At 39.8% G+C, this 13,816-nt stretch overlaps 1 protein-coding gene across 4 annotated transcripts in view; it reads left to right on the top strand.

Moving 5' to 3' along the window:
- Positions 1–13,816, top strand: part of dlgap4b (discs, large (Drosophila) homolog-associated protein 4b) — a 177,499-nt gene that overhangs the window by 33,153 nt on the left and 130,530 nt on the right. For all 4 annotated transcript variants that reach the window (XM_017697914.2, XM_017697911.2, XM_017697913.2 and 1 more), the window contains exon 2: positions 6,277–6,335. The gene's annotated coding sequence lies outside the window, so the exon portion shown is untranslated. The remainder of the gene's footprint in view (positions 1–6,276; positions 6,336–13,816) is intronic.

Raw genomic sequence — 13,816 nt, 5'->3', positions numbered from 1 at the left:
CATGTTTTATCTGAATTTTGGAGTTTGCTTCACTTTATTATAAGCAGAAATATGCAATAATGGATATATGGATGGCATATGGATGTTTTAAGTACATTATTGGACAATAATGTTTTATTGCTGTAACAATGGACAGTCTTTGGGTTAGAGATGCATTACTAAGAATTTTAGAATCTGGCTACTGTTTGCTATGATTATAACAAACAGCTACTGCTACAGGCCTGGTATTTGAGGACACATGTTCTCCACCTTGCTAAAAGAAGCACAGGCAGTACAAACCAGATCAGATCATTAAACTAGAGCAATAAGTGGAGCAAAAACTGGAGCTATGCTACGACAAAGCCAAATACAGTATTCCCCTAGCTGACTGCTTTTCCACTGCAGACGCTTTCATGGGAGTACTCACCACTAGCCTCCACTAGCAATGAAAGATAGCAGGCCTACTGGGTGAGTCAGTCTGGACACAGATTGGTCCCTGCCTGGTCTTAATGGGGCTGTATACTTTTACTGTTTGTGCATGAATGTAATATTGACTGCCAAATAAAGAACAGTATTGGTCATTTCAGTTGACCAGTATTTGCCCTTTTTGTGTTTTCTTAGTTAGATCTGAGTTGTGCTGAACTATTTTGGAAGTCATGATGTCATGTTATCCCTCGTACTAATCAGAAGTAGGACAAATATTTTTCAGCCTCCTTTCCACAGACCCACCCAACTCAAGCCAATCTCTCTTTAGTTCTACCTGACAGGCTACAAGTGAGCAAGCTAGGAGCATCATACACCCCTTAACTGTGGTAGAATGACTGTATGTAATGAGGAGGGAGAATTAGCAGGATTATTAATGAAAAGCATGAAAGCAGCCATGAAAACACAGAAATAAACAAAAAGCTAAGTTAGACAATAGAAACCACAACACAAACCACAAAACAAAGAACAAACAGAACTCAAAGTATAAAACATTAGGAATAAATATGCAGAATAGAACTTTGAAAAAACACACGAAAACAAACGGCACCAAACTAGGAACAGGACAAACACCAGGGAGAACAAACAAGAAACACCTGGGCTCAATGAGAGGGTGGGTCTACAGACTAGAGACAGGTGAGACAGATAATCAGTAGGTGAAACAAAGGAGGAGACTGGAACAAAAATATCCACAGCTGTAGACACGTGTGGAAAGGTAAACAAAGGCAGACACAAACAAACAAAGCAAGGATGTTACAAATTACAGTATAACTCGTGTCTAAAGTGCCTACTAATGAAAAATCACTTCCGCTATTTTACATGAGTGGAACTGAGCTTTGGAGAACAGCTTTTTTTAGAGAGTTATTCCATCTCTCTTGCTTTCTCTACTGGATCTAGCTGTCTGAGCTGCCAGACAGAGTGTACATGTAAAACTTAAATAATTTCTACATAGTTTGTTGGCTAGTCTAACTTAATTGATAAATGTGCTCTGTGCTTGATGAATGATGATAGCTGCCTAGTCACAATAACTTATACTGCTTAAGGCGTTTAGATGATTAGCCAAATTCCTACATGTGCACTAACCCTCACCCCTGTTATCATAGTGAGTCCTGTTAAGCGAAATGTCAAAAACATGTATGGAAAATCTCCTGTTGTGGGGTTGTTTATGTGGTCTTAGCTACACCGCTGTCAATCACAGTGTAGTCTGAAACGCCCACACAGTCCTAATGAGCAGATCAGGCAAATGTCACTTTTTCAATTTTGTCAATTTCAAGTGTTGTTTAGTTGACTTAGGTCATCATCTAGTCACATTTCTGTCTGGGCTGAACACCTTTAAGTCTGGTACTAAATTGAATAAATAAGATTCTTCACTGCTCCTTGGAGCTTAATTTGTGTCTGAAGTATTGGAGCACTGGGTCTAAAACTTTTCTAAAGAGCGTTTTGAGTGTGTATGTGCAAGAGCATTGAATTATGGAGATGTTGATTATTAGTTTCATAGACCACGATTCTGAGCTGTATTTGCTAAGTATCTGTGACAGCATCTTGACTTGACAGCTCAAATGGATGTCAAGTTCATGTTCTTTTCATTAAATGTTTAGTCTACACAGACTTTAACAAGACATAGGATCTTAAAAAGATATGACGTGCATATTTGTAGTCATTCTGTCAGATTCCGGATTGGGTAGTGACGGATGAGGAGCACATGTAACATAACTGCATAATAAAATGTATTTTTGCAAAAGTATGACACATTTAAAGATAACTGCAAACTATTATTTTTATGTATAGGATCTCATCAGCAGCTCTGAGAGAATTCTGAAAAAGTCCTTTTATGTATGTGCAGTGTTGGTGAGTAAGGGTTCTGCAGTCCTACCCTCTTACCATCACATCAAATTCATTCAAATCAGAAAAAGGAAATCTATTTTATTGCCTGAAACCCTGTCAGAGGGTGTTATCATTTATAGTTTCCCTACAGACATTGATTCTTTTTTTCTCTCTCAATTAGCCTTGAGCTTCAATCACAAACTGTTTAGTGACTTGTTTAACGGTCCATGTGTCAGGGCCAGTGACTGGCACCCAGCCTCAGTTAAGTCTCTATTGCATGCATTAGCAGAGCAGTGTTTTTTAAAGAAAGTTTGATTTACTGTTCTTACATAAAGTCAATCTGATAACTAAAAGCAAAAACAGTTACAAATAAAAAAATTAAAAAACATTACAGGGGGCTCCGTCTGTGGCAGGTCTGCACAATTCTGGACCTGGAGGGCCGGGGTCCAGCACAGTAGGGAGGATTCCCTGCTTAAACACACCCACTTAACCTGCAAATTAACAGTTAAGTGTAATCAGGTGTGTTGGAGGACGTAAATCACTAAACGGTGTTGGATGCTGGCCCTCCAGGACCAGAGTTGTGCACCCCTGGTCTGGGGTATGTTGCCTTGAGGCAACATTGGGCAACAATGGAAAGATGTTATATAAAGCATTTTCTACCAAAAATAAATAAATAAATAAATAATGTCCAAAATGTCAATTTCCATATTGGCTATTTTCAAAGAAACTGTAGCCAAAAAAACAGACCTTTCAGAGTAAAGATTTTCTTAAAAATAGAATTAAATAAAAACCACAAATAAGTGTTAAACTATGCCAAAACATAAAAAGAGTTAAGTAACTCAAAGTAACTTAAGTAGGTTAGCAGCTGAAATTATACAATCATACACAAAACATTTAAAATCATTTAAAGTCTTTGAGTCTATTAATTGACTGAAAGGTAGTTAAGGGCTACTTTCTATTAGGAATGGTTTAATGATGGTTAAAGAACTTATTTTCAGTTAAACAGAATGAATTATGCTGTCATTGCAGTGACATATACAGTATGAAAAGCATAGTAAAGTATCATCATATTGCCCACACCTGCTCTCAATGCTAGTACTGGCACTAGCATTAGCTCTGAAATAAGATGGACCACAGGGCCTGCTGGAAGATTCTGTCAGCGGTGCTAACACGATTAGCTCTACTGATCTTTTAAGCACACACTTTCTCAGACTGTCAGAATGTAGCGGCCACTTAAAAAAATGGCCCGCAAATTCTACTCAAGGGCAGTTCTGTGTCTCCTCCAGTCCTCTCTCAAACCACTCTGCTGCACACTTTCCCATTCTGAAAAATGTCCCTGAGGGCATTCGAGGGGCTTAGACATACAAACGCAATATACAATGTAGCCTACTCTGAGTACAGCAGTTCATGGGATAGAGGGCAAATAAGAAAGTCTTTGCATGCTTCTTTTTCCTTTTTCCTCAAGTGATTTCTCCACAGCACAACAGAAAGCTCATGATTATCATAAGTTTAGTATAGTATAAGGTAATAATGTCTATTGTATATACATAATGTAGTCATATTCTACAATTAGTATGAGGTAAAACTTGTGAAAGGTTTTTTATAGTTTATATATAGTAAAGGATATGATGGGCCATGTTTTTTATTTTATGCACTAAAAAAGTAATGCATTGAATTTATTTGCTTTACATACATTTCTACGTGAATAAATGCTATTATGTCAACACAGATATTGCCAAAAGCAAGTAAACTAAAAGAAAATAATATTGATTTAATATATCATCACTGTCCAAAACAAAAGAAGCTTATATGGAAGATGCTGTTGAACCTGGTCAGAGTGACTGTCTAGTAGTGCTTGTTCGAAACAAGATGACGCACAAGATTTTGTGCTAATGGGCCAGGTTAACCAGGTCACTTAAACCAATGCTTTCCCTACACCAAGGCTGCATAGCTTGCAGTGGCAGGGCCATTTATGTTCCCAAGTTGATTCCTCTGAAGGAATATTGGCAGGTGCTGTTGTCTGCTGGCGCTTGAAAGAGTCTTTGCATTTGTAATACCTGAGGATTTCTACTGCTGCACAGTATAAAAATAAAAAATGCACCCGCTACCTTTCAACGATGACTCAGTCAGATCACAACAGGATTAAGTAATGTCATCACTAGCATAGATGATGTGGTGGTCTATAGTTGTTCATGACAGGATCATTTGAATCGTTTTTGAATGTTTGCAGAAGGCTCAGTTTGTAGTAAATGAGAGTTAGGCAAAGATTAGGGGACTTGCCTAGGACATAACGTAGGCCAAGGGAAGGTGACAGCTAGACAGTTCTAGGTACAGGCTGTTTTGGATCTTGCTGGCCAAGTACTCAAAGGGGGTTGATAAGAGTTTTGGGCATGTTTGTTTTTTTTTTTGTTTTTTTTTATATTTCAGTCTGAATTTGTCAGCTGTGACAGAACCTTTGACATGGTTGTCCATCGTTTCAGCACATCTTCTGTCCTTTACATCATGTCACAATTTCATGATGACTGGACCAATAAAAACAGTCTAAAATTACATAGAAAAAATATCATAACATAAGCTTACATTAAAAGTAAAAAGGGATTTTGCTTCCTCCTGTTAAGATCTCATTTACTTTTTTTTGTTGATATATTTTATTCATGTGGAAAAGGTGTAAGCCTTTGAACCCAGTAAATGTAACCATTTTACCATGCATGTTAGTCCCAGACATGTGCGTTGTGAATCTGTGTTTAATAAAGAGCGTTGCATGAAGTGTAAAGACAGGGTGACTGAGGAGTCCTCCCAGATTCCCTGCTCAATTTTCAGTTTGTCGGCCTGCAGTTGTTCCTTCAGGGCCTCATTTGGGTATGTTTCAGCTGTTGAAGTGGCTCAATATTTTGTGGGTATTGTTTTGTTTTAATTTAGATATGAAGACTTCACATTAAATCAACAGGACCTGTTCAAATAATGTTCAGAAGCTCAGTCACACCCCATGAAGTAGTGTTTACCATGAAGTGTCATGCTCTGATAAAACAGACTTGTTTTAATTGATTTTATCTTATTGTGCCATCAAGCTACTCTTTCACTTGCAGATTGTTGTTTGCTTTATACATGTGCTCTATTCTACCAGCAGTTTCATGTGTATATACCTGAAAGTCAAAGAGTTCCTTACTAAATTGTGCAACATTAAAAATCAAGGGTCAAAATGCTTTTCTCATTCAACCTTGTGCAGGTGGTGCAGAGGCTGTAGTTAATTAGCTTTCAGTCACCTAAAAATATGTAACAACACTTTCAACTCAACGTCAGATATTTCAATTATGTAGACCCCAGGCAAGCCAGAAAGTGAAAGGAAGTCTGGCCTTTCCTTGCATATTAATCTTTTTTTTTTTTTATCCATAACCGCTGATTACTGGAAAATCATTAAGCTATCTCAGTTAAGTTAATTCTTTGTTAATGACTGATGTTCTCCAGCATCTCCACCAGAGTCGACAGAAAGCAGAGAAAACGGCCTCATTAAACCCAGGGGATGTACATAATTGTAATGCCTGTGTAATTAGGTTGACATTGGCGCAGACTCTTAAATAATTCCATTTTTAAAAGAAAAAAGGCCATAGAGTCTCGCTGTGAAAATGATCCTAATCTGAAGTCTGAGGTTGTAATTAAATTGTTTTATCTCTCCAATGTTTCTGATCAAATGGCTGTAAAAATGATTCATCCTTTAGATAATTAAACTGCTGCGTAATGCTTTGTCACTTTTATGATGCAATTACTCTGTAGATTAGTGAGCTCTTGTGGATGAGAGTTTTAAATGAAATTTGCTGATTCATTTAGCAGTGCTTGTGTGACATTGTACAGTTCTGGAGGAAACTGTAAAGTTAGTTTCTTTCTCTAGAGTGAATTGTCAAGTAACTGCAATCAACAACAGTGACAGATGTTGAGGTTATTATTCAGTTAGTTCTCTGAGTATAATCAGGATGTTAATGTGTGTTTTCACAGGATCCTTCTTGCTCCCTCTTGGCCTGAGTTTGAAGACTGTGAGGCTCTGTTTACCAAAGGTATGTGGTTTGTCCCCTTTTTGTACTGCTGTGATGCCAAGCTCAGCTTCACTTCCTTGATTTCTCCTTTTTGAACATCTTTGACTCGCTCACATTGAAAAGGACGGGCATGACTGCATGCCCCTCAGGGCCTGATTGAGGCAGTGGGGGGCTGGGGATCAGTGGTTGGGTTGTTTGGTTGCTGATGTGGGATTTACTGAAGAAGCTGGAATCACGATGGGAATTAGCCCCAGTGCTGGGTTATGGTTGACTGTCCTTGAGCAAATCATGTTTCTGGATGGAGGATGGAGTTAAGATGGAGTGGTTTTGTCAGAGAGCAAAATGAAGTGGAGCAAACTGCTGTGTGATTCTGTGTGTCTCTGTTTTTCTTTTAGGGAGGTAACAGTTGAAGAGTTTAATTCGAAATGAATGTACACTGCTCAAAAAAATAAAGGGAACACTTAAACAGCACAATATAACTCCAAGTAAATCAAACTTCTGTGAAATCACAGTGTCCACTTAGGAAGCAACACTGATTAACAATCAATTTCACAGCTGTTGTGCAAATGGAATAGACAACAGGTGGAAATTATTGGCAATTAGCAAGACACACTCAATAAAGGAGTGGTTCTGCAGGTGGGGACCACAGACCACTTCTCAGTACCTTTCTGCTTTCTGGCTGATGTTTTGGTCACTTTTGAATGTTGGTGGTGCTTTCACACTCGTGGTAGCATGAGACGGACTCTACAACCCACACAAGTGGCTCAGGTAGTGCAGCTCATCCAGGATGGCACATCAATGCGAGCTGTAGCAAGAAGGTTTGCTGTGTCTGTCAGCGTAGTGTCCAGAGCCTGGAGCCGCTACCAGGAGACAGGCCAGTACACCAGGAGACGTGGAGGAGGCCGTAGGAGGGCAACAACCCAGCAGCAGGGCTTTGTGCAAGGAGGAACAGGAGGAGCACTGCCAGAGCCCTGCAAAATGACCTCCAGCAGGCCACAAATGTGCATGTGTCTGCACAAACGGTTAGAAACCGACTCCATGAGGATGGTATGAGGGCCCGACGTCCACAGATGGGGGTTGTGCTCACAGCCCAACACCGTGCAAGACGCTTGACATTTGCCAGAGAACACCAGGATTGGCAAATTCACCACTGGCGCCCTGTGCTCTTCACAGATGAAAGCAGGTTCACACTGAGCACATGTGACACACGTGACAGAGTCTGGAGACGCCGTGGAGAGCGATCTGCTGCCTGCAACATCCTTCAGGATGACCGGTTTGGCAGTGGGTCAGTAATGGTGTGGGGTGGCATTTCTTTGGAGGGCCGCACAGCCCTCCATGTGCTCGCCAGAGGTAGCCTGACTGCCATTAGGTACCGAGATGAGATACTCAGACCCCTTGTGAGACCATATGCTGGTGTGGTTGGCCCTGGGTTCCTCCTAATGCAGGACAATGCTAGACCTCATGTGGCTGGAGTGTGTCAGCATTTCCTGCAAGATGAAGGCATTGAAGCTATGGACTGGCCCACCCATTCCCCAGACCTGAATCCGATTGAGCACATCTGGGACATCATGTCTTGCTCCATCCACTAACGCCACGTTGCACCACAGACTGTCCAGGAGTTGGCGGATGCTTTAGTCTAGGTTTGGGAGGAGATCCCTCAGGAGACCATCCGCCACCTCATCAGGAGCATGCCCAGGCATTGTAGGGAGGTCATACAGGCACGTGGAGGCCACACACAATACTGAGCCTTATTTTGACTTGTTTTAAGGACATCACATCAAAGTTGGATCAGCCTGTAGTGTGTTTTTCCACTTTAATTTTGTGTGTGACTCCAAATCCAGGCCTCCATTGGTTAATACATTTGATTTCCATTGATGATTTTTGTGTGATTTTGTTGTCAGCACATTCAACTTTGTACAGAACAAAGTATTCAATGAGAATATTTCATTCATTCAGATCTAGGATGTGTTATTTGAGTGTTCCCTTTATTTTTTTGAGCAGTGCAAGTCCAATTGTGGATGGAACACATTTCTGAAACAGTTAATATACAGTCTTTAGTGCATAATTTCTTTTCAGTTGTTGAGTTTTCTTGAACTTTTAGCGCAAAGCTACAGCCAAGACATTGTATGTTTTTAGGAACAGTAAAGATATGATATTTATTTAGTTAAACAACAAAATGACATTTTAATCCTAGGGCTTAGGCTGGTTGCAGTAAGTGTAGTCTTTCATTCGGAACAAGCAAGTTTTTTGCAGTTTGTGGCTGAGCATTCTCATTCATGACTTTTTCTGCTCTGTAGGCTACAGTATAGTTACAGTATAATTAAAAGTTGTGTAGTTTAAAGTTAAATGAGGAAATGAAACGAGGAATCATCAGTAGAATAGAACCACTGTATCCCATTTCCCAAAAAAGGGACATACGATTCCCCACTGTGTCCAGGATTGACAGCCTAACAACCAGTCAACTACCAGCTTCAGTGGAAGGCCAGGGGGAAATTCAAATTTATGTGTTTATACATAAATATCCTTCAACAACTGCCAGTTTTTTTGTCCTGTAAGTCTCCTTAAGATAAAATTGTTTTTTCACAACAATCATTTTTCTCACATGTGTATCTCAGTGCCTGAGAGACAGTCAGTCAGGGGCTGATGCCTGTCTCTAAGAGTGCTATTGATCGGCATTGATGGTGACATTAAAGACCTTTTGACTTTTACGGGTGAAGGTCATGCTAACAATGTGGAAAAATTGGAATGGTTGGCAGTGACAGGTTGTTAGGGAGTGCAAATAACTGTTTGTAATGCAGGTAGTGAGGAGAGAAGCACATAGCACTATCACACACTTTATCTGCATTAATGGATTCCTACAGCCATAGACTTACCAAAGAATCATTGGAGGGATTGTTTGTCCAATGAAGATTTAAACAAAAGAATGACTTCTAACATCTTCCACCTGAGCTAACCAAGCTCCACCCACAAATGTGTTCTTTCATGATGTGGCTGGTTATAACATGTTTTATTTTGCATGAACAAGAAAGGTCTTAATGATCAGATCGTTTGGGTGTAGACTTTTGTATAGTGTAAACGTTAACATGGTAGCAGGTTAGCAACAACTGTTGTGTGTTATTAGCCTAGTCTCAGTTGCATACGACAAAACATTTCAATTAAACAGATACCACAATTTTAAAAACAGAAGGTTACCTTATTACACAGATGAAAGCTCTGCTTCCACGTGTTTCCACTGTGCTGTCATGCTCAGATCAAATGATACCATACCACCCATGATACTACATTATACAATACAACACTTGACTGCTGATGCTGAAGTCGACAGAATCGAATCCTTCATTGCACTTAATTTTAACCAAGACAGCACCAGAGCCAGAGATAAACGAATATAGCGAAGTGTAAACATCTAAAACATAGTCTACCCATTTTTTTTCCTGTCACAGATCATAGTGATATGATACAAATTCTTAGATAACGTAACATAATAATAGGTAAACATATAAAGGGTTAATATGTAATGTACTGTCATGGGCAAAAGTTTGGACACTCCTGGTGAAATGACGTTTTGTTGATTTTTTATGTATAATAAACAAAAATAAATAAATATTATTTGTAAATAATAAATAAGACACGTATGCACATTTTAATGCTTATCCTTCCTGCTTACTGGCTGAATTTTGCATATTAAGGAAAAGCAAAAAAAAAATGTGGCCTGGACAAAAGTTATGGCACATTTTATATTTTATGTGTTTTGTTTTTTCCAATATGTTAAGCTCACAAAATAAACAGAAATTGTGCACCAAAAGTTGCATAGATGTCATATTTAATTGTGTTACCTGTAGAGCAACCAATCAAAACAGGTAATTACATATGTTGACAAGGAGTGTTTAAACTTTTTCATATGACTGTATGTCTATATACATTAAATATTAAGTCCTGCAAGAGACTCCATCGTACATCCTGTTTCTTCATAAACCGACACAAACATAAACACACCGCCCTGTACACAGTCTGTTCACATGATTCTACAGTATCACCATGTGTTCATACACGTGTCCACACACACACACACACACACACACACACACACACACACACACACACACACACACACACACACACACACACACAGGGAAAGGCAGCATTACATTAGCATGTCCTAATCTGTAGGAGGCTTATTGGAGACAAATCCCACCAAAGCTTTTAAAGCTTCTGCCTTTTTATCTTTACCTCAGTACTTTCTCTCTCTCTCTCTCTCTCTCTCTCTCTCTCTCGCGTGCTCTTTTCCCTTTCTCTCTCTCAATCTCTCTCTTGTTCCCTGTGTCTACCTGCTCCCTCTCTCTCTCTTTCTCTGCCTCTGCCTCGTTCTCTACCTCTGTACTCTTACAGTTTCTCTCTTTCTGTCTCTCTCACTCCCTGTCCCTCTCTTTTTCACTCTCTCTTTCAGCCTCTCTTTTTACTTTCTCTCTTGCTTCTTTTTTTCTCACTCACTACCTCTCTCTCTCCCTAAAGCTACCTCATGAGCACTCACAGTAAAGTCCTGTCACAAAATCCAGTTACATATGGAACACCTCTCTGGGGAGTCACAGCAGAATCACACGCACACACATGCTCACATATACACTCACGCATACACAAACCCACACCTTCATCCTTCTTACACAGAATAACCTAAATGTTTCATTTATTGTCTTCAGTTTAGGTGATCTGAACACACACTCCAGCGAAAGTAGCCCAATATCCTCTAATAAAGCAGCTCACAGTAACCACTCCTGTGTTCAGCCTGTGTGAAGCATAGTGCAGCTGTCTGATGCAGATAACAGTAACACAGATGCTCTCTGCTTGAGTTAGCCTCTGCATGATGGAGCCAGGTGCATGACTGGCACCTCCTGAAGGCTTTGAGGGCCGAGATGAGTTGTGTAATACCTGCTATTAGGAGAGAGTTATGGGGATACAACCAGTGATGTGCTGAGAAACAAGTGTGACTCGTCCTCAACCTCCATCTCTCTCCCTCTCCTTCACTCACTCCTTTGGCTCTTTTTAGTAAGGCATGCTTTATGTCCTAGTTTCTGATGACCCAATGTTCCTTATTTCAGAGAGCTCTCTCTCTCTCTCTCTCTCTCTCTCTCTCTCTCTCTCTGTGTCTGTGTCTGTCTCTGTCTCTCTCTCTCTCTCCTGCCTATATGTCTCCTCCAATGTCTATCTGTTGGGTGGTGTGGTGCCTTCTGCCAAATGATTGCTGGGATTTGCTCCATCTCCCTCCACAACCCAGAGGGATGAGTGGTTTAGAAGATGTGCGTGTCTGTCTCTGTTTTTCAGACACTCTCACCTGCTCATCCAAACTGAGTACAATCAGTCTGACATAATAAGGCTATGGCCCAGTTCAAAAGGTCACCAACCTCCCTGGAATTCTCAAAATACTGAATGTCTAGTCTTCTATTCCAGCTCATCCATTTTTCAGTTTTCTAGTTTACCCTGTCCATCTGACCCTTCACTTTTGTGTGTGTGTGTGTGTGTGTGTGTCTGTGATTGGCCTTTGCGTCACTCTCCGGCTGGACACCCACTGTTCTATGCTCTTTGCTCAACGAAGCGATGATGGCAATATTCTTTTGTTTGAGATATCGAACAGAGACCTTAGAAAAGCATGAAAATGTCAACATTTGTTCTGCATTAAGCTGAGTACAGTCGGGGGAGCTCCACGGCCAAAGTCACTGAGCTGATGTAGATGCACTTTCCGTGCTTAAACTCGGAATGATTCATCACTGCAGTTTGTCATTCTCTTCTAGTCATTTGGTAAACCTGGCAATTTGGGGGCTTTTGAATATCTCCTTTTAGCTCTCTGTTTCTGGTCTGAATCAGGACAAATAAAAAAATTAGCTTGTTTTGAAGAAATGAAGAATTGAAAGAATTTAAAGATCAAATTCGATGATCAGGTATGGTTTTGTGCCTTTCTAGAATGCTTGTAAAGATCAGATTTGATCTTCTTTGCGAAATGACTAAATTTCACCACAGTTCAATTTTGTTCTATTTCATTATTTATGAAATGTAACTGGAGGAACAATTTACACAGTAGTGGAACACGACAATACATCACATTTTTATAAGGATTTTTATATTTGAAAATTTGAATATTTGAAAACAGTTTTAATCCAAAAATGAGTGCATATCTTATTTGAATGTAATTCTGACATTTTACTTGAATATGATTATAAAACTATCCAACATTCTAATATTCTGAAGTCAATGTAGGTAAATCACCTTGTTCAAATTGGTGCATAATAATATCCATAATATGTATATATTGCATGTTTTAAAGGCCTCATCTTAGAACTTTACCTTTGGACTGTCTTGTGTGGTAATGGCACACCTGGCAAAACACCATCACAAAATTACCCTCCTATATAGCCTACTGTGTACTAAGAGTTGCATGGCTAATAATTATGTTTTGTCTTCTGAACATTTAAAAAAAACAGTCAACTAATTGACAACTTGTCACTAGTATTCTGGATGACTTTGAAAAGTATTTTGTTAGAAGCTCGCCGATCCTGATCAAGTGTGAGATGTGCATTGCAGAAAAGTTTTTTTATGGTATTTCTGTAAGTTTTAGCCTCAGGCACCACTGCAATACACAGACTGTCTGATGTAAACTGCACACTAAAATCACCACAGCTCTCAGAAACTCACCTCCCATGGAGAGTTTAAATGGGCTCTGTTCTATGCATTGTCCTATGGGAAATAAGCGACTGTTTATCATGCTAAATGGTAGTAGCAAGCTGTTTCTTCTCTGCTCACCAGTAAGCCTTTCAAAACGAAGTATAGGCCTAGTCACTAAACCAGGAAACACTCATGATATCCTATTTTAAAAAATTACTCCTGAGTTGTGTTTGAAACCATAGGTAGCAATTAAATAAGATAAACTTGTGCATTTGCCCATCTGGTAGTCCAAGTTTGTTTGAAGTGGACTTTTTGGTTCATTTCTCTTCTCTTCTTTGCTCTGCTTTAAGCTTTAGCTCAGCTATAGCCGCTGTCCTCCTGTCTCCGCCAGAAAACTTTTCCTCTAATGTAGATCAGTTTCTTGTAAAATGTCTCTCAATGTTCGCCTGTTTTACGAGGCTGAAGTCGCTCCAATTTCTTGTTTCCTTTTTCCCGTTCCACCTTAAATTCTGACTCAGGAGCTGAATGTAAATGCAGCACCATTTAAGGTGTAATGGGAAAATTTGAAAGAGAAGTGACTTCATCTTTGCAACTTTTTAGTGTTTTACAGTCTCGTTGCAGATTTAACTTGCCAGGAAACAAACTGCAGCGCTTATTAAGGTGACCTGCAGTCTGAGTCTCAGTCGTAGCAAAACAGGGCTTTTGCGCTATGTTGCACACGCCCCCCCCCTCTACATCTAAAACCTAAGTTATAAAAACACACAAAAACGTGAAGAATGGCTGTAATGTGCTGCATGGACAACCACTGCCATTGGGACTTATTTCACCGTAACAGCGCATTTTATAGC

Source organism: Pygocentrus nattereri, chromosome 26 (genome assembly GCF_015220715.1).
Source record: "Pygocentrus nattereri isolate fPygNat1 chromosome 26, fPygNat1.pri, whole genome shotgun sequence".
NCBI lineage: Eukaryota > Metazoa > Chordata > Actinopteri > Characiformes > Serrasalmidae > Pygocentrus > Pygocentrus nattereri.
This window is presented reverse-complemented; position numbering and strand designations above follow the sequence as displayed.